Source organism: Dipodomys merriami, unplaced genomic scaffold, assembly GCF_024711535.1.
Source record: "Dipodomys merriami isolate MVZ:Mamm:240054 unplaced genomic scaffold, mDipMer1.0.p SCAF_1257, whole genome shotgun sequence".
NCBI classification, from domain to species: Eukaryota; Metazoa; Chordata; class Mammalia; order Rodentia; family Heteromyidae; genus Dipodomys; species Dipodomys merriami.
In genome coordinates, this window is record NW_027202557.1 from 79,236 (window position 1) to 105,495 (window position 26,260).

General features: G+C 35.7%; 1 pseudogene; it reads left to right on the plus strand.

Moving 5' to 3' along the window:
• Positions 1 to 26,260, plus strand: part of LOC138824111 (leucine-rich repeat-containing protein 14B-like) — a 57,975-nt pseudogene that overhangs the window by 15,441 nt on the left and 16,274 nt on the right.

The window sequence follows — 26,260 nt, forward strand, 5'->3', positions numbered from 1 at the left end:
TAAAGTTAATTTTTCGATATAATGACTTGTACATCTCATTGTTGCAATGGGTCAAACTGTATCTCTATTTAAACGATTTGTTTGTTCCCTTCCCTTCCACAAATTATACCAACATCAAATACAGTGAAAGCAGGGGTTATAGTATGGGGGAGTGACATACAAAGCAACAAAGAAATCATCTTACAAATATGTTAGAAACAATCACATGAAAGAAAAAAATTGAATATATATCTTAGGTTTCATTTCCCTAACATCAACATAACTGACCTTTTCTGCTTCACTCAGACATATACTAGTTATTGCAAATAAGGGAAACTATGGGACCTTTGTTTCTTTGTGCCTAGATTACTTCACTTAATGTAATTTTTTCCAAGTCTTTCCATTTCCTAACAAATGAGGCAATGTCATTCTTTCTGATGGAGGCAGAGAATTCAATTGTGTATATATATGGCATTTTCTTGATCCATTCAGCTACTGAGGGGCATCTGGGTTGGTTCCATATCTAAGCAATGGTAAATAATGCTGAAATAAACATATTCGTGCTGATAGCTTTAGTGTGGTCTTGTTGGTGATCATTTGGGTAAATGCCCAAAAGTGGGACTGCTGGGTCATAGGGGAGCTCTATGTGGAGTCTTTTGAGGAATATCCATACTGCTTTCCAAAGTGGTTGAACAAGTTTACACTCCAATCAACAATGCAGTAAGGTTCCCATCTGTCCACATCCCCTCCAGCATCTGTTGTTATTAGAGTTCTTGGTTATAGCCATTCTAACTGGGGTGCGGTGATATCTCAATGTTGTTTTGATTTGCATTTCTTTTATGGCTAGAGAGGTTGAACTTTTCTTCCTGTGTCTATTGGAAATCCTCATCCCTCTTCAGAGCAGTTTCTCTTTAAGTCTTCAGCCCACTTATTTATTAGGCAGTTGTTTCTTTGAAGATTTGTTGTTGGGGGATTTAATTTTTTGATTTTAAGCTATATTTTAGATATGAGACCCTTGTCCATTGTGTCGCTAGTGAAAGTCTTCTCCCAAACCGGGGGTTTCTATTGATCTTGCTAGCTATGTCCTTTGCCATACAGAAGCTCTGCAATTTCATACAACCCCATTTGTCCAATCTTTCTTTTATTTGTTGAGTTTCTGGGTCTCTATTAAGAAAATTTCTGCCTGTGCCAAGGAGACCTAGGGTTTGTCCTCTATTCCATCCAGAAATGTTTTCAGAGTGTCTGCTTTAACTCTGAGGTCTTTGATCCATTTGGAATTGATTCTCGGGCAGGGTGATATATAAGTATCTAGCTTTAGTTTTCTACAAGTAGTTAACCATTTTTTTTCCAGCACCATTTACTGAAGTGGCTGTCTTTCTTCCATTCTATTTTTTTAGCTCCCTTATCGAAGATTAGATGGCTATAGGTCTGTAGGTTCATTTCTGGGTTTTCAATTCTATTCCATTGGTCCTGAGGTCTGTTCTTGTGCCAATACCAAGCTGTTTGTACTACTATGGCTTTGTAGTAGAGTTTGAAATTTGGTATTGATATTCCTCCAGCAGTGTTCTTTCCGTTGAGGAGCGTTTTTGCTATTCGGGGTCTTTTATTGTTCCATATGAATTTTTGGATTGCCTCTTCTATTTCCTTGAAGAGTGAGGTTGGAAATTTGATAGGTATTGCATTGAATTTGTAGATAGCCTTGGGAAGTATTGCCATTTTCATGATGTTGATCTTTCCAATCCAGGGGCATGGGAGTTTTTTTACCACTTTCTAGGTTCTGTTTTGATTTCCTTTTTCAGGTTTTTAAAGTTCTCATCATAGAGGTCCTTAATTTCTTTGGTTAAGTTAATTCCTAGGTAATTTATTTTTTGTGGGGCTATTACTAATGGAGTTGCATTCCTAATTTCAGCCACACTTTTCTCATTGTTGGCATACAGAAAAGCCATTGATTTTTGAGGGTTAGTTTTATACCCTGCTATTTTGCCAAACTTTTGAATAAGTTTGAGTAATTTGGTAGTGGAATCTGTGTGATTCTTTAAATACAAGATCATGTCACCTGCAAAAAGGGAGAGTTTAACTTATTCTTTCTCTATTTAGATCCCATTTATATTTGCATCTTGTCTTATTGCTGTATCTAGGCATTCTAATAGTAGTTTGAAGAGACGTGGAGCGAGTGGAATTCCTTGTTTTGTTCCAGAGTTAAGACGAAATTGCTTTAGTTTCTCACCAATTAAGTATAATGCTGGCTGTAGGTTTGTCATATACAGCCTTTACTGTATTGAGGAATGTTCCATGGATTCCTAATTTTTCCAGAACCTTCATCATAAAGGGGTGTTGGCTCTTGTCAAATGGTTTTTTCTGCATCTATTGAGATAACGTTGTGGTTGTTATGCTTTCTCTTGTTTATGTGATTAATTATATTAATTGATGTGCCTATATTGAACCAGCTTTGCATCCCTGAAATGAATCCTGTTTCATAGTATGATTTTTTGGATGAATTGTTGAAGTCGATTGGCCAAAATATTGTTGAGAAGTTTTGCATCAATGTTCATCAAAGAAAACTGCCTATAGTTCTCTTTTTTTGATGAGTCCCTGCCTGGTATGGGGATGAGGGTATGATGGGATCATAGAATGAGTTTGGTAGTGAACTTTCTTTTTCAATTTCATTGAAGTGTTGGGGCAGTATTGGTGTGAGGTCTGCTTGGTGTGAATTCTGCTGAAAACCATCTGGTTATGGGTTTTTCTTAGCTGGGAAGTTTCTTATTGCTGTTTCTATTTCAATGCTTGATATGGGCCTGTTAAGATGGTTTAACTCTTCTTGGCTTTCTTTTGGCATGTCAATATTCGCTAGAAAAAGGTCCATTTCTGTCAAGTTGTCACACTTATTAGCATAAAGTTTTGAGAAGTATTCCCTTATAATATTCTGAATCTTGGTTGTTTCTGTGGTGATGTTTCTGGGTGTGTTCTCTTCTTTTTCTGATAAGATTTGATAAGGATCTGTAAATTTTGTTAATTTTTTCGAAGAATCACCTCTTTGTTATGTTGATCCTATATATGTTTTTTTTCTAATCCTAATTCATTTAATTCTGATTTAATTTTAATTATTTCTTTCCATCTACTGGATTGGGGTTTATCTTGCTGCTCTTTTTCAAGGAGGTTCAGATGTGTCATTAAACTGTTAGTTTCAGATCTCTCCAATTTGTTGATGTAGGAACTAAGAGCTATAAACTTGCCTCTGAGTACTGCCTTTGCTGTGTCCCATAGGTGCTGTTAATTTTTGTGTTCATTTTTGTTCAATATCTTGAACCTTTGAATTTCGTTTCTAATCTCTTCCATGACCGACTCGTGATTCAGCAGTGTGTTGTTCTGCCTCCATGTGTTACAGGACTTTGGTGGTTTTTGGTGTTGAGTTATAATTTTATACCCTTGTGGTCTGAGAGAATCCAAGGTATAATTTCAAGGTTTCTGAATTTGGACAAGTTTTCTTTCTGACCCAAAAAGTGGTCTATTTTAGAAAATATTCCATATGCTGCTGAGACAAATGTGTATTTGGATGCTGCCTGAATGAAATATAAGGTAGATGTCTGTTAAATCTAGTTGACATATGCAGTTGTTTAGATTTGTGGTTTCTGTTGAGTTTTTGCCGAGTTAATCTATCTAGTGGGGAGCGTGGTGTGTTAAAATCCCCAATTAATATCTTTGGATCTATGTGGGATTTGAGGGAAAGTATGGCTAACTATTGGTGCTCCGTTGTTCGGTGAATAGAGATTTAGAATTGTAATATCCTCCTGAAAGAGAGATCCATTAATTTGTATGTAGTGACATATTTTATCCCTTCTCAATAATTTTAATTTGAAGTCTATTTTATCTGATATTAGGATTGCAACTCCCGCCTGTTTATGGGGGCCGTTTGCTTGGTAGAATTTGTTCCAGCCTTTCACCTTGAAAATGTGTTTGTTTTTATGGGCAAGGTGTGACTCCTGAAGGCAGCTGATAGAAGGATCTTGATTTTTAATCCAACTAGACAGTCTAGGTCGCTTAATTGGAGAGTTAAGTCCTTCAACGTTGAGAGATAGGAATGAGAGGTATTTGGGAGTTTGTGCCATGTTATCCACCTTCTTGTGTGCTGCAGCAACTGGCTTCTTCCTATGATTCTTGGATTCTCAGTTTAGGGGCGATTTCTTGACCTTTATTGTGGAGTTGCTGGTTTTCTATGTGTAGGACATCTTTAAGAATTTTTGTAGGACTGGTTTGTTGGATATATATTGTTTCAATTTTTCTTTGCTATGGAAGGTTTTTGTTTGACCTTTGGTTATGAAGGAGAGTTTAGCTGGATACAGTATTCTTGGTTGATAATTGTTTGTCTTTAGGCCATGGCATACATCATTCCAGGCTCTTCTTGCTTTAATTGTGTCTGCTGAGAAATCTCAGGTGATTCTGACTGATTTCCCTTTATATATGATTAATATTTTCTCCTTGACAGCTTTAAGGATCTTTTCCTTGGTCTGAATTGATCCTGTGTGGATTATACTGTGATGGTGGGATGTCCTATTCTGGTCTTGTCTATTTGGAGTTCTAAAAGCTAATTGTATCTGAATAGGCCTATTTTTTTGCATGTTTGGGAAGTTCTCTGCTAAGATTTTGTTAAAAAATTTCCTAGACCATTAACTTCTGTCTCTAAGTCATCCTCTACACCCATTATTCTCAGATTAGGCCTTCTGATGGTGTCTGCCAAGTTTTGGATAGATCTATCATATTTCATGGATTTGTCTTGTACGGTTGTATGTTCTTTCTCTATAATATCTAGGCTGTCTTTAAACCCTGATATTCGATCTTCTGCATGGTCTAGCCTACTATCAAGACATTCAACTTTGTTTTTATATTTCTTTTCCTTCTATTTGGTCGGCTTTGATGGCTTCAAATTCTTTGTTGGGGCTTTGTTTTACATCTTGTATGAACTTTACTTCCTTAATTTGGTGTTCAGTGTTTATTCTCAAATCACTTAGTTGATTGGTTATGGTTTCCTTGACTCCCATTCCTTCTGTTGTTTTCCATTCAGCATTCCCTTTGTGGACTCCCTGACTTCTTTCAGCTCTCTATTCATGGATTCCATGAATGTCTTTAGTGATCTTTGTGTATTCTCATCCTGCTCTCTCTATTCCTTTATTACTCTTTGATTAGCTTCCTCAGTTCATGCAATTCCTGTAGTTCTCTTTCAGTGTTCTGAGTATTCTCACAGCATTCCTGACTTTCTCTTTGTCTGTCCTCAGCCAGCTGATGCAATTCCTGTCTCTTTGACTGATCTCAGCCTGTTCACGCCATTCCTTGATTTCTCTTTGAGTGTTCTCAAGCTGCTCATGCAATTCCTGTATCAATCTTTGAGTAGCTTCCTCAAGCTCATGATATTCCAGTATTTATCTTTGGTTTGCCTCCTCTCTCCTTATCACGCTCACACTGAGTCTTTTGCAGGTTTTAATCTTTTCATTTACCATGTTTACCAGTAGTGTATGTAGAGCTTTATGGGAGCTCTCCTCTGGATAATTCATTGTCTGTTCTGTCCCCTGATTTTCATGAGTGGGACTTGAGATACCAGGACTTGCCATTTTTCTTTTGTTTTTCCGTCTTCTTCTGCCCATTTGGGATGAAAGTAACACCATTTTTGTGCTAGAATACTATCTTAATGCAAGCATCAACCAAAGTGTGTAGTTGAACAGTCAAAAGTCTGCAGATGCAATCTAGTTCAACAGATATATTTATTCAACATTAAACAACTGTGTATTAATGGACTACGAACAGCAAAGAAAAATTTGGCAAACCAGAAATTATTAGGTTTAGGGTAAGATGTGGGTTAAAATAGGAATAGAGGGCTGTGGAAAAATAAAGGGAGTGTTGAATTAACTAAGTCCTACTCTCAAAGAGGGAAATAGATTGGATAGAATGATAGTAGAGAGAGAGAAAAAAAGAAGAAAAAGAAAAAAGAGAGAAGAAAAACAAGAATTATAATTAAAAAGTGAAACACTTTAAAATTCTGCAAAATTAGAAATGTAATATACCGAGAAGAACGGGGATAGGATGAGAAAGGTGGAGGGATAGGAATAAGACCTGAAAACCTAAAAAATAAAAATGCTTAAAATAGTATATAGGTATAAAGAGGTAGTACTGCTATTAAGGAATTTAAGTCTAATCAACCACGGGTATATTTGAGGGTGAGCAGAACAGCAATTAAGTCACGCAAAAATGAACAAAAGAGAAGAGAATGTGAAAAGAATGAGAAAGAAAGAAAATAAAGGATCAAAACATTAGTAAACCTATATGAACAAAAACACCCACACACATATACCCCTAAAATAAAAATTATGAGGAAGAAAAAAAGTTTAATAGAAAACAATTTTTTAAAGTTAAAAATTAAAAATTAAGAAAAGTTAAAAAAGTTTTTATTAAAAAAGGTACAATAAAAGAGTTCTTTGATATTTTTGAGGGGCATGGGAAGATCCTGTATGTCCCTTGTGTCCATAACCAGTCTCTTGTTGGAGTCTCTGATCTGATTATGGTGTTTGATTTTCCTGTGGGTTGATTGGTTTCTTAAGTCAGTTTGTTTGGGTAAGCAGAAAATTGCTCTGCTTTATCCAAGATTTTGTGATCCTCCTCCTAGGGTAGTTCTCTGGGAGGAGATCTGCTTTGAGTATCACAAAAGAGGGAGATGGCTGTTTCCTCTATTTTGGAGATGCTTTGATGAGGCTAGGTTCTGGGTAGAGTTGAGGCCTTTCAGCAAACTGTAGCTTTTCCCTGAGGGGCTAGCTTCTGAGACACTCACAGAGCCCATCCTGGAGCCATTCTCATGCTTTATGTTTACTGAATTTCCATTGATTGTCAAGGCTGCTGTAGGAAGGGGCTGCCTCTGGCTCTATTTACCCAGTGAACAAAACCACTCCTGTATGGGTGGAGCTTTTTCTGCCTGGGCTGGGTGACTTTTCCCTGGGTGTTGCTGAGCCTGCCAAGTCAGGTTAGGTTCCTGTGACCTGCTAAATCAATCTTTTGTTTTCTTCCAAGTCCTGAGTTGGAGCTAGCTGCCCAGCCAGCCCTTTGTCAGTATCAAAGATGGAGATCTCTGGTAGTGGGGATGCGGAGGGGTGGCCTTCCCTCCTCTGCTCCCTGAGAAGGAGTGAGGATGTCATGCTTCTACTCACGCCAGAGTCTTGGTTCCTGGGTTGTCTCTCTTCTGAGATCTGCAGGATGAAGATGTCTTCTCCTTGTCAGTTCTTGCTGGTGTTGAGTAGAATCTGCATGCCCACTGCGTCTGGCACCTAGGTCCCAGACTCGCTGTGTTGCAAGTATGGTGGCTACGGACGCTGCCACCTCTGCCGTCACTGCAGCTGCGGCTTCTGGCATTTGCTCAGGTATGTTTCCTTCCTTGGATTTTCCCTCTCTGGCCAAAATCTCTGTACTGTAGTGGCACACTTGGTGTGATTCCTTGGCTTAAGACTGTTCACTGGAACACTAAACCTGCTTTACATGCGAGAGCTTGTTTAGCCTCCAGCTTCTCCTCTGCCATCTACCCAGAACCACTGAAGACAATGATCTCTTTCTGAACAGAAATCTCCTGGTTGATATATTATTGGGAAAAATAAATGAAATCTTCATATTCAATTTGTAGAATACCTGAAATGTCAAATGCACAGAACTTCAGACTGCAGTTATATAACAGAATTCTTTCAAAAAAAAAGATGTGACTAGCTATGTAAAAATAATTTTTAAATTAAAATTAATTAATTAAAATATGAACATTTAGTCCTGTAATCATTATCTTTGTCTCAGGAGATACATTGCTCTAGGGCATATCTCAATGACGTCTGTCTTAAGTAGTGTCCTGATCAGATTTATTCACCAAGAGGTATGTATTGCAAATACAATTGTTTCATTACGAAAATGATTATGTGAATGTACATTACACAAACACACAACCTCTTCTATTTTAAACAGCAAATAATCAAATCAACTTATATCAGTCATGACAAATGTGAAGTGTCATGATTCCTTTTCAATATGCAAATGAAAGATCCTAGAATTCTAAAAAGTTCATAAAATCCTGAACAAAGAAAGCATCTTAAAATAAACATAGTGTGTTTCAATTTTCATAGGATGGATTTTTTTCTTCTTTAGTAAAAAAAATAACATAAAGCTTTAAATTTCTGAATACTAATTTTGACAGGATTTTTAAATGCCAAGTAAGTGCTAAATAATTTAAAAATTCACTAAGGTCCTTTTGTGCATCTAATGAAAATCTTATGAATCTTTTGAAAGTTTGGAAACAAATATTTTTCTGAGCATCTAAGCATTGATTACAGATGTGAGTATTTCGTTATTTATTTAGTTAATTTTTTAATTTTTATTTTTGTCAGTCATGGGGCTTGAATTCTGGGCTTGGGATGCTGTCCCTCAGCTCTTCAGCTCAAGGAGAGTGCTCTACCACATGAGCCACAACGCCACTTCCAGTTTTCTAGTGGTTAATTGGAGATGAGTCTCATAGACTTTCCTGCCCGAGCTGGCTTTGAACTGTGATCCTCAGATCGCAGCCAGCTCATTTGCTAGGATTACAGGCATGAGCCACTGGCGCCCAGCAGATTTGAGTATTTCTATACAACATTGCAATTATAATTTAACATAACTTATTCTTTTAATACATCAAATCTTTGCACAGCAAAGGTCCCACAAATTCAATGACTTACAAAATGTGTTATGAAGTATACAATTAAATTTATTAAAACATATCAGGACCATGTGTTAACATTTTATGATTTTACACCAGACTAAGACCAGAGCTACACTATAAGACTTACTCTCTTCATCATGTTTGGACTTATTTTGACATCTTCCAAGGTTTGTGATAGTCTCACCACATCAGTAAAGGATACCAGTTTGTGGCAGATTGTTTATTGTTTAAACCAAATGACTTAATTTCTTCTTTAAACTTGGATTCAACTCTAAACTTTAGCAATCCATATTTTTAAATATGTTTCTCTTCTATGTAACTTGATGGCGCAACTTACCAAAAAGTGAAACTTTTAAGAATTATTGTAACATTTTCCAGACAAAAGTATAGTGAAGTATAACATTTCTAACACCCATTCACTACCTGAAACCCCCATCAACATGTTTCCAAAATTATTTTATTTCTTCCTACTCTCTTTCTCCTTGAATATTTTAAAGCAATAGCAAAATCATGTTATTCCATGTTTTAACATTTCAAGATGTCTCTGACAAAGGAGTATTATCACAGCTACCCAAATTAGTGAGTCTTTGTTATATTTCAATTAGGAGCCCATTTCCATATTATCATTACCATTGTTTTATTTCATTTTGTTTTGGGAAATAAGCATAAAAATCAATCTGCTGATATTTATTGGTCTTACTTTTTTGTTTGTTTGCTTATACTGGGATTTGAATCCAGGGTTTTATAGTTGCTCGGCAGGTGATCTCCTACTTGAGACATGTCCCAAGCCCTTCTTTTGCCTTCGTTATTTTTTGGAGAGAGTCACCCGTTTCCATTTTCTCTCGGGGCCTGCCTTGGACCATCATTTTCGTATCTATGCTTCTTGTATATCTGAGTTTATCTTGTATTGCTCCTATTTGTTGGTCTTTTAAGTTGTCTTAAAATCTCATGCTCTTTCTTTCACTCTCTTCCTTTATGTTTTTAGCTTATTATAGAAATTAGTCAATTATTTTCTTGAATATCTGCAAATGCACGTGGTTATTTCCTCCTATGGCAATTGACTTGTACTAAAGTATTTCCCATTGATTGGAAATGAGCACTAAATACTGAAGTGAATCAGATTCATTATTTGAAGGAGAAAGTGCTCTTAAGGATAAATAATAGGAGGTGCTATTGCTTTAGTAATATATTATGCCAGAAGTTACTGGTGCTGAGACCCTCAGTGAATTCAAGGATTTGCCAACATGATTCCTTTCATTGTAAAGCTCTACATCAAGATTTTAGCTAAAAGTTCTGGCATATATTGATCATCATTACTTAGTGTTTAAATATGACTTTTTTTTATCCTTCACAATTAACTAACTGGAATCTTTCTGTATTCCTTTATAATTTATTTCTTTATAGTTATCTGAAATAACATTTGTAAGTAAATATAGGATAATTGCTTAAATTTTTTAAAGTTACTAATAGTTAAAATAATGAGTTGATGTTTTAACAATGACATACATATTTCAATGAGTTTGGTATGTGATTTTCATTTTTGTTCCTCTGCCTCCTTTTAAGTACCAACAGAAGCAACTTATATTACATTGCAATTTTATTCTTTTTAGTTTTACTTTATTTTCCTTTTGTGCACTTTTATTATTATTATAAAGTGATGTATGGAGATGTTACAGTTAAGTCAGCTAAACATGTTTTGAACAATATCATTACCTTCTGGTTTTCTGGTGGTTGGCCAGAGATCAGAGTCCTACCCTGGCTGACTTCAAACCTGAGATCTCAACCTCCTGAATAGCTAGGATTATAGGCATGAGCCAATGGCACCTAGATTTTGGCATCCTATTTTTGACATAACCTCATTAGTTTTTGTTTCTTGCTTTCTGATACAAAAATACATCAGATGTTCATACTCAAAGAATACTTCCTGTCCTACACAAAGAACCAACCATTTTCCCAAGGAGCTCTGGTTCCATTTAGGAGCACATTTTTATATGACAATTTGGAATTCTCCATGTTCATTGCATCTGATTTGTCATACTCCCATGCCTTAAAAATAGCTGCATTTTTCCTTAGAGGGGAAAATAGCAATCATGAATTCTGCCTAATATTTCTAACTTAAGTTTAAATACACAAGGTTTTTACTTCAACATCTTTGAATTTCTCTCCTCAGCTTTCTCCTCTTCTTTCATCTCTGTCTCTGAAAATATTTCTTACTAATAGTATTAAAACATTTATTTGCCTTTTATGTATCCAGAATAACATCACAAATATTACAAACATGACTACAAAAGTGACCACAATTCAAAATATCTTCGTGGTTCAGGGTCTACAACTAAAATGATGCATTCCACAGTCAGTTACACTAATCATTTTATCTGCATAGTTATGTTGTAAGTTGTACTTTTAAATGATGACAAGGTTAACCATAATCCATTGTGCATCTTAAGATATCGACCTGTATTGTTAATATTGTTACACTTCTATATGTTTATTATTATTTTTTGATATTATTAAGATCTTCTAGAGTTGTCTCCAAGGTGGTAGAGAAAAACTGAGTTATCATCATTAATCCCTTCTTGGGTCATTTGAGTCCTTTTTCATCCTGAACACAACCTGTCATCCTTCGTTATGATGTGCAATTGCTGATGCTCAATTCTCCTGAACTGTTGTGACCACCTGGTGTAAACATTAGGCTTTGGTGTAATTTTGGTTTAAGTGCTATTTTTACTGAGACCATCTTAGTATTTTCATATGTTCGGATAAAAATAAGTAACCATACATACTTCCTAAATGGGCAGCATTATACTGAAATCAATTAATATTCTACAGTAATTTTTTCCTTCTTTCTACTCTATCTTACTCTTCTATCCCCCTCCTTAGACATGAACTCCTTCTCAATCCTAGTTTTGAAAGAGCAGAGATAAAGGATCGAAGATAAAAGATAGAAGATAAAGGATAGAGATCAAAACAAGCAGAAATCCAGTTGCTACTATAGTGACAGAGATGAAAATATAATGTTTTTCACTGATTAATACTGATTTCATTTCCCAAGTTAAAATTTTTCATGGCAAGCCTTGCCTTTGTTATAAAACATCGTTACTTTGACAAGATTTTCTCCTACATTGACAAAAGTTGTTAATGAATACCTTATGGTGACAAGGTAACAATATTGACAGAGGCTATATCTTTGATCAAAAGGACTGAATTCGTCTAAGAATACCTTCCCTCTCATCTAACAATTATTAGACACTTACATGTCAAGCACTGGGCTTAGAGCTAAGAGTACAAAAGTAAGAAAGCTGACGGTAAATAATTTAGATATTTTCCTGTCAGAAATTTGGACAATTAAAAAGGGCATGTTCTGATATTTATAATTCTATAAAGGTCATAAAAGAAGGTATCTTGGATATTGAAAATTGATTCTTATTCAGGACAGGGAAATGAATGTATCTTTGCAATGTTTAGGAACATTCTTACTTTGCCTCATCTTTTTATAAACCTCATTAACTCTAGAAGAAATATAATGCTACCTGACAAACTAAATTCCCAATCAAAAAAGCAGTATATGACTCCAATTAGCATTTTAAATATAAAATTCTTTCAAAAGTTTTCTCTCTACTTGAGAATTTTGTGAGTGGTTTTCAGAAATTGATGAGAAATATGTTTGAGAGTGTGTAATTTGCAGGACCACTATATGTTTTAGAGTATATTTGTGTGGATTAATTTCACCTATTTCTCCTCACTTGCTTGTAATCAGTATGGAAATTTCCAGGAACTGAGAACTTCAAAAGCCATAAACATTCACTTTCCCACTCTAGATTTCTACTCAACATTACTGATTCAATGTCTAGTAGAAATGATTACCACTGTCACCTGCTAAATGCAGACAAAGCTTTTGGGCTTTTAGGTCATGATCCTTTGGAGATAATATAAACAGATTACAGAATAATTTGCTCCTTTTTCCCTCCTGGTAATAGACATATCCAACCCAAAATTTCTTCATATTCCCTTGTTTTTCTTTTGTAGCAAAAACTCTTGCTATGAAATCTAAACATCTTAAATTTTGGCATATGCAATATTGAATTGTTAACTACAAGCACCATATTGTAAACCAATCTCCAGAACATACTTATCCAACATAAAGTTTTTTTCTTACTGGGCACCAGTGGCTCATGCCTGTAATATTTGCTACTCAGGAGGCTGAGATCTAAAGATCTTCGTACGAAGTGAGCCCTGGCAAGAAAGCCCATAGAACTCATCTCTAATTAAGTACTAAGAAATTTGGAATTGGAGATGTGGCTCAAATGGTAGAGCATTAAACTTGAGCAAAATAGCATCCAGGCCTTGAGTTAAAGTCCCAGGATAGTCACAAGAAAAAAAATCCCAATCATTATTCTCATCAAGCAACTTTCCACTTTCCCCTTCCCCTCAGTTGTTGGAAACCACCACTATGTTCCCTGTCTCTGTAGGTTTGATCATTATAGATACCTCAAAGAAGCCAAATCTCATAGGCATTCTTCTGTGACTGGCTTATTTCACTTAACATAAAGTCCTCCAGTTCACACCTTTTGGGGAACTTGGCAGAACTTATTTTTTTATTGTAAAGATACTCTACAGAAGGGCTATGGTTACATGAATAAGGTAATGAATACATTTCCTATGGAGCATTGTTACTTATTCTTTGTTTTTCCCCTACTATTCCTTCCTTCCCCATCTCCCGAACTCCTCCCTCTCCCCGACACCGAAGTTGTACAGAGTTGTAAAGTTCATTTTCAACAAAGTGTTTTGTACATCTCATTGTTACAATGGGTCAAACTGTATTCTTGTTTCAGCACTTTGTTATTTCCCTTCCACTCCCCACATTAGAAGATGCAGAGCACTGAAATCAAATAGAGTTTCAACAGGGGTTATACCATGATGGGAAGAACATACAAAAAAATCACCTAGTAATTTAAAAACAACAGTGAGAAAGAAAAAAACACTTTTGTCCCCATCTTGGGGTTAATTTCACTTAGGGTCATCTTCTATGGCCACATGGGCATAGCTTTTGACCTTTTCTGTAGCAGAATTTTTTAAGGCTCATTTATATCCCTTTGTCTGTACATACTGTACTTTCTGCATTCATCTATTGGGGAATGCTTGGTTTGGTTCATTATATTGGCTATTGTGAATAATTTTGCAAAAAATATGAAATATTGATGTCTATTTGGGATCCTGATTTTATTTTATTTATTTATGTATTTATTTATTTATTTATTTTTATTGTGAAAATACTTTACAGAGGGTTACAATTACATGGGAAAGATAATGAGTACATTTCTTTTCTTTTCTTTTGGGGGGGTGTCCAGTCAAGCTCAAGGCTAGAACTCTACCACTTGAACCAGAGCACCACTTCCATTTTTTTTCTTTTTGCTTATGTGGTGCTGAGGAATCGAACCCAGGGCCTCATGCTTGGAAGGTAAGCGCTCTACCACTGAGCCACCTTCTCAGCCCATGAGTACATTTCTTATCAAGCATTGTAGCCTCTTGTAGCCTCCTCTTTTGTTTCCCCTTCCCATCCCTTCACATCCTACCCCTTCCCTCTCACCCAATCCTCCTCCCACTCCCCCCCCCCCGCACCAAGTTTGTAAAGTTCGTTTTAGACATAACGATTTGTACATCTCATTGTTGCAATGGGTCCACCTGTATCCCTATTTAAACAATTTGTTTTCCCCTTCCCCTACACAAATTATACCTACATCAAGTACAGTGAAAGCAGGGTTATACTGTAGTGGAGGGACATACATAGCAACAAAGAAATAATCTTATAAATGTGTTAGAAAAATCGCATGAAAGAAAAAAAACATTTGAATACATATCTTAGTGTTCATTTCCCTAACATCACCTTATCTGACCTTTTCTGCTTGACTCAGACATATACTAGATATTGCAAATAAGGGAAACCATGGGACCTATGTTTCTTTGGGCCGGCATTACTTCTCTTAATATAATTTGTTCCAATCTTTCCATTTCCTAACAAATGGGGCAATGCCATTCTTTCTGATGGAGGCAGAGAATTCCATTGTGTATATATACCACATTTTCTTGAACCATTCATCTACTGAGGGGCATCTGGGTTGGTTCCATATCTTAGCTATAGTAAATAATGCTGCAATAAACATAGTCGTGCTGGTAGCTTTAGTGTGGTGTTGTTCATAAACATTTGGGTAAATGCCCAAAAGTGGGATTGCTGGGTCATAGGGGAGTTCTCTGTGGAGTCTTTTGAGGAATCTCCATACTGCTTTCCAAAGTGGTTGAACAAGTTTACACTCCCACCAACAATGACTTAAGGTTCCCTTCTGTCTACATCCCCTCCAGCATCTGTTATTATTACACTTCTTGATTTTAGCCATTCTAACTGTAGTGTGGTGGTATCTCAATGTTGTTTTGATTTGCATTTCTTTTTTTGGGGGGGGTCTGGTCGTGGGGCCTGAACTCTGAGCCTGGGCGCTGTCCCTCAGCTCTTCAGCTCAAGGCTTGCGTTCTACCACTTGAGCCACAGCACCACCTCCGGCTTTTTTTTTCTTTTTGCTTATGTGGTGCTGAGGAATCGAACTCTGGGCCTCATACATGCAAGGCAAGCACTCTACCACTGAGCAACCTTCCCAGCTCCTGCATTTCTTTATGGCTAGGGATGTTAAGCATTTCTTCTTGTGTCTATTGGCCATCCTTCTTTCCTCTTCAGAGAAGTTTCTCTTTAAGTCTTTAGCCCACTTGTTTCTTTGAAGATTTGTTGTTGGGGGATTTAATTTTTTTGAGTTCAAGGTATGTTTTAGATATGAGACCCTTGACCGATGTATGGCTAGTGAAGATTTCTCCCAATACATCGGTATTCTATTGATCTTGCTAGCTATGTCCTTTGCCATGAGAAGCTCTGCAATTTCATGCAGTCCCATTTGTCCAACCTTTCTTTGATTTGTTGTGTTTCTGGATCTCTATTAAAAAAATTTCGGCCTGTGCAACGGAGACCTAGGGTTTATTTCTACTCCATCCTGTAATGTTTTCAGAGTGTCTGCTTTGACTCCAAGGTCTTTGATGGGATCCTGATTTTAATCTATTAGATATATATCCAAATGTAGAATTACTAATCATATAGAAGTTTTATTTTTAGTTTTATGAGGCATCTTTATACTGGTTTCCATAGTTATTGCACTATTTTAAATTACCCTCAAGAGAGCACAAAGGTTCTGAGATCTAGGTTCTGAATTCTCTATCTGATTGACAATAGTTGTTTTACTCCTCTTATCTGTTTTCTTATCTTTTTTTATAATAGCCATCTTAACAGCAATAATATCTTAAGATAATTTTACTTGCCTTCCCTGATAATGATGGCGAACATACTCTCAAAGACTAATGATGATGATTTGTATGACTTCTTTGGATAAACATCTGTTTAAACTGACATTAAAAATAGTTCACACATATAGATTGCTTCTTTTTATTTCTCATACAGGGAATATTTAAAGCAGAATAATTTGAGACTCAGGAGAGTCATAAAAGTTTACATTGCCTTCCTGGACTCTGAAATGGGGGAAATACTACCAATTTTGCATAAAAATCCCTTGAGTTTTTCTTTATTCCCAAAATAGTAAGTGAAAAGAATTTCAACAGCATGTTGGTAAGAGCTATGAGTCAATTATGAATGGTATACATAATGGATAATAGCTTTTCCTGAAAACCCATGTAATGGTCATGGACAATATTAGCACAAAGCAAGTGAAAACTTTTGGATACTGTAAATCATTCGGAGCAAAGCATCAGTGATGTTCTCATTTATTTATTTTATTTTTCTTAGGTTTCTATGGGAAACTTTACCAAAAGAGAATATTTTGTTTTATTTTAAAATAGAATGTTAACCATTTGTTTATTTATGCAAACCAAAAATGTTTGCTAGATTTCTGAACCCTGAATAAAATATAATTTCATCATTATTCATCTCCTAAAAAAGTCAAAATCACTAGAGACAACATTCCAAAATCTTTTGGAAATGTGCATTTGAGAAGAAAATTATTTCTCATCTCTCAAATAAAAAGGCTTAAATTATTTATTTTAGAAGTGAAATCCCAGGCAATACACATCTTAAGGCATTTAATATTTCACAAAGTCTGGCTAAATTTTTAATTCAACTAAGTTTTATTTTCATATGTTTCATGGTTTTTCTTAAAAGAGAATATTTAAAAACATACAAAACAAAAAAACATGCATAGACTTATCAGGTAGCCACTGACTCATGTCTCATGCTTGTAATTGTAACTATTCAAGAGGCTGAGATCTGAGGATCACAATTTGAAGACAGCCAGGACAGAGAAGACTTTATCTCCAGCTAACTAGGAGAAGTTATATTTGGAACTTCTAGAGCACCAGCCTTGAGCAATAAGCCTATGGGATAGTACCCTGGCCTTGAGTTCAAGTCCCAGTGCCCAGTGACAACAGCGCGCGCGCGCGTACACACACACACACACACACACACACACACACACACACACACACACACACACACACACACACACAGATCATCTATGAATCATCCACCTATAAAAAACAATTAGTTTTCCAGAAAACAGCTTTTATTTCTATTTCATTTATGCAAATCTTTGTTGCCCATTCCTATTCCTATGATAATTTGTTTTCCATATATCCCATATTCCTCTTCAGAGAACTACAATGAACTACAGTTCGTCTTTATGGCTATATACACTTGTTTATTTCAACTTATTAAATATATTTGCAACAATAGTGGCTGCCTTTAGTTAAATATTTTATCCTCACTGTTAACCCGACCATCTTGCTCCACGAGGCCCATCTGTCTTTCTTTCATCATTTTATTTGATAGGAAATGGCTGTAGCCACTTTTTCACTCATTTGTTTTTATCATATCACGTCATTTTAGTTTGCTTTCTTGGCAGGCGGGTCTTGTCTGGACCAATTCTGTAGTCAGACTTCCAGCTACCATGGCAGTGCTTCATGAGCTGTACCTCTGAATAATGTAAATTGTCACCATCTTTTGTAACCTCACAGCATATAATAATAAAGAATCAAATTACAATATAACCTCCTCCTCTATGTTCTGCAATATATAGCCTCGAAATTGTTTCTAATTCTTTCTTTTCATAAAATTTAAAGACAACATGTCATCAGGCAGAGCTAACTATTGTTCCCATAGCTAAAAATATGTTCTTCAAATTAGATTGAAAATTGAGAAAATGGATTTCCTTTTTCACTTGGATAGTTGACTTTTTAAAGACATAACTAGTTCTAAAAGTTGTAGGCTTAAAACCTAAAATGGGAGATTAAAATTCTTTATACAATCATTTTATTATGAGCACCCAACAGCCCAATAGCTTACCTTGCAGTATATGAAAAAGATGAACCTTCAAAATAAATTATTGTTTTGTAATACCACACTTTCATCATTTGAAATTCTTTACTTCAAAATGGTTCTAGAAAACCAGTTGCCTGTAAATTTAAGATATTCCTGTATACACATCGGCCACTCTAACTAGGATGATAAAGGATGACAAATTTTAAGCCTATTTTATTTGGAAGCATTGTTAATTGAAGGCACTGAGAAACAATGACAATTACCAAGCAACAAATTAGCATAACTCTTTTAGATCTAGACGTTACTTTATAAAGCAAAGGTCATACATTTGTTCAAAACCTGAAAAGAACCAATCATTTTTTTCTCTTTTCTTCCTTTTCCCTTGCTTGAGACATTTAAAACTACAGTGCTATCAAATGAAAATCTTGCTTCTGGCTTCTCCTCAGGAAAACAAAACCAAACGAAACAAAAGAACAACACCCAGAAGATCTGGCAGGTCATATTTCCATGGGAACAAGCAGCTTGGGATTGAGTAGCTGAGTCTTTTGGGTAAATTATGATCTGTGCCGTACTGCACAACAACCCAAACAAATCCAATCCCTGAAATTACCTTGTCATTGGGTTTAGGGTCTACTCTAAATTCACATGTTGTCTCACTAAGATCCTTTATTGACTACATTTGCAAAGAGCCTATGTTTAAATGAGATCATACTCCCAGGTACGCAAAGGTAATAGAAGGGTCAGACTTTGTACCTATTTTTGAAGGTCACAATTTAAACCATTAAATATTTATTTATCTTTTTGACAGATTAAAGTAAATCTGTGCCCTATTTGTGTTTTAACTATTTAAGCTTATTTTCTAATTTAAAAGCAAGTACTGAATAAACTCTGGCTGTAACTGTGAAGTTTTACTTTGATTCTGAATCTAGGATCAGTGCTGGATTATCAACAGTTGAAGCCAATAAGCCACCTGTTAACCATAGAGTAAACTGCACTGAAGGAAGTCTTACCATCTAAGCCACATATTTTAGTTCTGAAATGACAGAGTAACTGTTATTTTTCTATCTTGGCCAATGTTTTTGAAGAGGAGTTTCATAGTATAATAGTCAGCTGGAAGGCGAATGCATCTTTGACTTTACAAAAATCCGTGACAAAGTACTTAGAAATATAAAAGGGCTTAACTTTTGATTAGCTTAAAATAGCCCATTATGGGACTACTTACAGCACAAAATTTGGCAAATGCTGCAAATCAAGGTCCTTCCTCCCCAGAGTCACCACTAACTTCAGGTTATCAAATAATTTGTTGGTAGTTTGGAAATTTCAGAGAAAAGGTAATTAAAAACTTAATTTTTCTCACATACATTTCATTAATGTAAAATGCAAGAGCAGTTATTATAGTCCCCAAACTAGTACTTCCTATTATTATTCCTTAAGTGATCCTTAAGATCACTGAAGATAGGTACAAATTTAAAAAGATGAATTGATCTCAGAGAATAAATTTTTAAATCATTTGCCAGAGACTGGACTTGTTATCACAATGTTATTGACTACAGAAATAATGACCCAATTTCAGAAATTATTCATACTTTTCTGATGAACATTGCAATAGAAATATCACTATTCATCAAACATATAAACAATATTCCAGTGTAAAGTTTGAAATTCAATGTGCATAGGTTTATTTGCAAGCAAAAATAAAACAAACAGAATTAGATTTCCAACGCCTGTAATTCTAGCTACTCAGGAGGATGAGATCTGAGGATCATGGTTTGAAGCCAGCCTGAACAAGAAAGTTGGTGTGATTGTTATTTCCAATTAATCACCAAAACCCTGGAGTGGAGCTATCAAGTGATAGAGCAGTAGCCTTGAGTACAAAAGTTCAGGGATAGTGTTCAGGCCCTGAGTTCAAGCCCAGAACCAATACACACACACCCACACACACACCCACACCCACACACACACACACACACACACACACACACACACACACACACACACACACACACACACACACAAAACCCATAGTCTTGGAATGTGGCTTAGTGGTAGAGTGCTTGCATGAAGTTCTGGGTTCAATTCCTCATTGAAGGCCAGAAGTGTTGCTGTGGCTCAAGTGGTAGAGTGTTATCCTTGAGTAATAGAAGCTCAGGGACATTGCACAGGACTTGAGTTCAAGAGTTAGGAGTTGCAAAAAACAATCCACAATTAGAAATATTTACAAAATAGATTGTTGAGCAAGAGATATAGAAAAATCTATCCCTTTGTGTGGGTTTGCTCCTGGAGAGGACCTAGCACCACAAAGCTCTTCCATTTTCAAAAAATGCATATCTGGCAAACTAACTACAGTTTAGCAGAATAAGTTCAAAATAATGATTCCATCATAAAATTGATTAACTGAATCAATATAAGGATACAGGCCTGCCTGGTATCATTCCCCATTGCACCTTTCACAGGAAAAAGATGTAGAGGTTTGGTTGTCACTGAGATGCTTGTTAAATTTGCTACAAAGTTAACAAGTATCATGCTCACAGGGAAACACAAAAAACTCCATTATGTAATGACACTATTAAATGGAATTTATATTACAATCCCATGACAGAGCAATGGCTGTGGCATGCTCACAACGTGTGGTGGGATCAGGGTTGATGTGTGTGTGTATTGAAAGGTGTATCATTAGACATGTAGAGAAATCACACCCAAAGGCCTTCTCTGTGGAAGTGCTGTCAATTATCATCCTGATTTTTTTTTATCTTAACTCAGTATTGAAGGAAATGATTGAGATTGAAAAGATGGTTTATATCTTATTATATCTGCCAGGTACTGGATTTAGGGAAGTAGGGATAGGTGACTGATGAAGCAGATAAAATGTCTTGTTTTAATGTTGGACCATGTGGAAGTAAACATAGAAACCAAACAAGAGCTTCTACCCTAAATGAATCAGAATTTCTTATAGTTCAACTTGTTATTTTAGAAGACAGTAAGTAGTGTGGAGAAAATGAAGACTGTGAGCAGAGAGACAGAAATTGGGGTTAGAGAAGTGTCTAGGGACAGGGTAGTAGGAGGTAAGGGAAGATTTCTCTGGGACGATTGCTTAGCTGCTGTGGAGGAAAATTGGTATAGAACAGAGTACTGCTACCTGTTCCAAGGGCAGGTGATCACAGAGGTTTTGAAAAGTTAAAAATATTTGTTATAGGAGGGTGCCAGCGGCTCAGGCCTGTATTCTAAGCTGCTCAGGAAGCTGCGATCTGAGGATCACAGTTCAAAGTGAGCCTAGGTAGGCAAATCCAAGAGACTCTTATCTCCAATTAACCCACAAGAAGTCAGAAGTGGAGCTGTGGTTCAAGTGGGAGATCACCAGACTTGAGAGAAGAATCCAAGCAAGAGTGCAAGGCTCTGAGTTCAAGTCTGAAAGCTAGCAAAAAATGTTGTCATAAATTCAAAATGCCAAATAGTTGGCTTATGAATATAAGCATCAAAGATACGTCCATTAACTTTGATAGATGAAACCCATTGTTACAGGGTCCAGGAATATACTCCTGGTTCCATAGGTCCAGACTAAGCATATATTTTCTTCTTTTTTATGTTTTTTATTATAAAAATAGAATACAGAGGGACAGTTACATGAGTAAGGTAATGAATACATTTCCTATTGAACATTATTTCCTCCTCCTTTGTTTTTCCTCTACCATACCTTCCCTCCCCACCTCCCCAGCTACTTCCTTCCCCCTCCCAAGTTGAGTACACATTTTCTTTAGCTTTATATAGGAGGAAAAGGCAGTGGCAGGAGAGAAATGCATATTTTTTGTTTTTGTAGTTTGGTTTTTTGTTCTACTCTTAGGTCTTGAACTCAGGGCCTGGATGCACTCCTTTAGCTTTTATAGTCAAGCTAGCACTGTACCACTTGTGCCACAGCTCCACTTTGGGCTTTTCAGGGCTACCTAATTGGAAATACATATCACTGACTTTCCTGCCTTGGCTGGCTTTGAATCAGGATCTTCAGATCTCAGCCTGCTGAGTAGCTAGGATTACAGGTGTGAGACACCAGCATCCAATAACAAATGCATAATTTTAAAGTCCCAGTCACACACGTGTTCATGTGGTGAGAGTTGGAAGGCAGTACTCATAGAGAGCCAGGCAGTTCATCATCTCAGGATTTCTCAGCTGGAACCTGGATACAGTAAGTCATTGGTCTGGTAGGTGGATATAAAGTGGAAGCTGAGATGCCAAGCTTTTATACTGCTTTTGGTTAATCTCTGAGCCCAAATGATAGTGCCCCTCAGTCAAAGGGCCTTCGGATCTGTTACAATATTATGCTCAAAATGGCACAAAATATTAAGATTGGGGAACTCCAGGTTTCTTCTTGGTAGACGAAGAAGTGAGACAAGTATTTGACTTGCTAAGGTTTTGGATAATCTACAATGCTTATTAGAGAATCTCAGAAATTGGACTTTATTTTAAGCAAAATGCAAATCCTACAAACAGAATATGGTTTATCCTTTCAAAATTGATTATTACATAAAAATAGATTGGAAAGTAATTGGACATATCTCCCAATTGAAGCTTTCAGAGTTTGCAGTGTGTGCTAAATTATCTAGACCAGTGGAAAATTGCTTTATAATGCTGGGTCCATATATAGTCTAAAAGTCTGAAACAATAGGACAGAGTAAAAAAATAATCACTGCCCTTTCTAAGACCTAAAATTACAACAGAGGAAATAAAAACAAAGCTATGGAACCCATAGCAAATGCTATAGAATTCAAAGTGAAATAGAAATCCAGGTAGGGAATTATAAATGCATCCTATCTCACAGAAGTGGCACAGAGAGGAGTACACTGCACTAAGGCACAAACACCAAATTCTGGTTTGAGCCCCCGGTGTGCCATTTAAACCGCCTCATAGAATTGAACAATTTATTTTGCATCAATTTCTTTCTGGAAAATTTGTAGTTACACCAACCTCAAAGCATAATGTAACTATCACACAGGTTAATAATACATGGAAAAACACCTAGAATAGCACCTAGTATAAAAAGGGATAAATAAGTAATAAGATTTCACAGTCTTTGTGATAACTTGATAGACTTGAAGTCATTAAAAATACATTAAGATGGACAGGTTCTGGTTCTCACACCTGTAATCCTAGCTATTCAATTTTTTTCAATTGATTCAGACTTATCCTGCTTGATTTCTTCTTGTGTAAGTTTTGACAGATATTTTGGAAGAAATTGGTCTATTACATTTAGATTATCAAATTTGTGGCATAGGTTTGTTCACAATATTCCTTTGTTATCTTTATTATACTTTAACATCATTGAAATTATCTGATATCTCTTTTATTTCTCATATTGTTAATTTATCTTATCCTCATCTTAAGTAGTATCTTACTGATTTTCTTGATCTTTTCAAAGAATTACTTTTGAATTTATCATTGCAGGTTTCGATGTATGGATTTTCTACAAGTTTCATTTATTTTTTCTGGGTGGTGGTAGTGGTATTAGAGATTGAACTCAGGAATTTTTCTAGTTAACTAAAATAGAAACTTGGTTTAATAACTTGAGGTCTACCTCCTACTGTATGCATTCAGTGCTAGAAGTTTCTTTCAAAGCACTGCTTCTGATGCATTTCACAGTTTGAGATATATTTGTTCGTTTCTTTGTTTAGGTGACACTGGAGTTTGACTCAGGCCCTCACATTTGCTAGTCAGGTGTCATACTGCTGATCCATATCTCCAGTCTTTTTAGCATTGGTTATATACTTCTGAGATGTGTCTCACCTCCTTCCCATATGGATTTTCATCATTGCTGAGATGACTGGTGTATACCATCTTCATTCCATTAAATGAAGTTTTGAAGACTTTTGTTTTCCACCCTGGCTGGCCTGGAACATCAATCTGCCTAGTCTCAGCCTTTCACATAGCTAAGACAACAGATATGTACCCTGGACACCTAGCAGTGTTTAATCTTTAAGTATCTTTCTATTATTAATTTATATTATGGATTTCAAGTTTAATTCTATTTGGTCCAAGAGCAGGTATTATATTATTTCTATTGTTTTCATTTATCTTCTTACCTGGAATTTTCTCTGTCTCGATGAAAGCTCATGTGTGACCTTTTTTTTTTTTTTCATGTGTGAACTTGAAAACAATCCCTTCTAATGTAGATGTCAATTATATTTATCTGACTGATGAAGGATAATTTCATGGGTTCAGAATTCCACGTTAGTGATTTTTGTTTTTAGTAGAGTTTAAGTATTTCACTTCATATTCTTACTTGTTTGGCTTCTAAAAATGAAATTCTTGTCTTTGTTCGTCCATAGAAAAATATATTATAATCTCTCTGTACAGTATTTTCACATAAAAAAGTAAAAAAAGGAAAAACATATTATATAATCTATATCATGATTGGACTCTCTTACATGTATAAATTGATTATATATTTTAAATTATAGCTGTATGTATTATATGCGTATATAATATAAAGTTATAAATCTTGAGCCCCTTCTAATACTCAAAAACTTTCCTTTAGCAGTATTCTTTTTTATTTTTTTATATTTTTGATGCTCCCCTCCCCCCATAACAGTATTCTTTTAGTTTGTTTTTCTGTGTGCCGGAATTGAGACTTGAACTCGGGGCCTTGGATTCTCTCTCTATTTATTTGAGATTTGAGGCTAGCATGCTACCATTTGAGTCATACCTCTGGCTATTTGCTGGTTAATTGGAGATAAGATTTTCTGGTATTTTTCTGCCCAGTCTGACTTCTTTGACCTGCCATCCTAGGATCTCAGCCTCTTGAGTAGCTATAATTACAGGTATGAACCACTAGCAGTGTTACAATGTAGAAAATAGAAGCAGGTCCAGGGCATGTATATGGTCAGTAGTCAGCTGACTAACTTTGAGAATTCCATTTTCAGAGTTTAGGAATGCTTCCCATTTTCTTATTCTTATATTGAGCTATCAGTTCTTTCTTTCATAAATGCACTTTAAGCAGATTTTGCAGGAGTAAGCTTCATTTTAAGATTCATATAGCTTATAAGTAGTGTAATGACTTTGTCCCCAGGGAAAATAAGGTATTTCAGACTCATTGTCATAGGAACCTCGTAATCCTCTAGAAAGTTCTGCTCTCATGGGGTCAAGGAAGGTTTCCCTCTGATTGTCATAGACATCAGGAAAGTGTCCAGGGACTTGTCATCACCTGTACTACAGTTCTGCAAGATGCTTAGACCTTTTGGCTATTTTTAATTTATAACCATGAACTATTACAGCATGCCACATATACCTGTTTGTGTGAGGATTTTTTTCTTCTTTTAGGGGCCTTTATTGTTGTTTGCAGAATTCATTCTGGTAACTTGCTGTTACCAGAGTTTCTCCTGAAAGTGTAGCTCATACCTGACATTAATTTGGGGAAAGTTCTGTCATTATTATTTCAAATACTTTTTCTATTTCTTTTCCTTTACTCCTTATGATATTCCCATCATCCATATGTAACGTCTTTTGCAGTTATCCCATATTCCTTTGGTATCTTTTTTTTCATTCTTTGAAATGAAAAGGTATTTTACTATTTTAGGTTATACTATAAATCTTTTGTAAAATGATAATTGTTTATTAATATATTTTATAAAAAATAATTCATACTTTCATACAATATAATTGACTATATTTTCATTCTTCCATATTTTCAGTTTTGAATTGTCTTGTTTGTGAAATCCTTTCTCTGAAGTTTTTTCTAGGTGAGTTCTATATTCTCAGATCCTTTTATTTTTTTCCTGTCCAGAGACTAACCTTAAATCATTTTCAACTTACTTAGACACTCATTAACCTGTGTGTCTAACAATTATGTTGCTTTCATCAATTTTAAGTGTATATATATCAATCAGCAAGAGAACCAAAATATTCTCTCAATCTATGTGATGAATTCCTCTTCATTAACAAATGATTAAACAATTAAACAGCTTTGCTCAATGTTTCTATTAAAAATGTGCCATAAAAATTATTGCTACAGTACAATCACTATCAGTAAATAAATTATTCAATATGTGATTATCAGAGACTTCTGTAAAGTCAAACTAAATGAATTCCAACTCACATTCTCCTTAGTTAATCTCAAAATAGTCCTAGCCACTCTAGAAAGTATGACAGACCTGAAGTGGAACAGACTAGAAGGCGAAGAAATGAATACAAGAACCCACAGCTATCTGATAAAATGTATGGTGGAA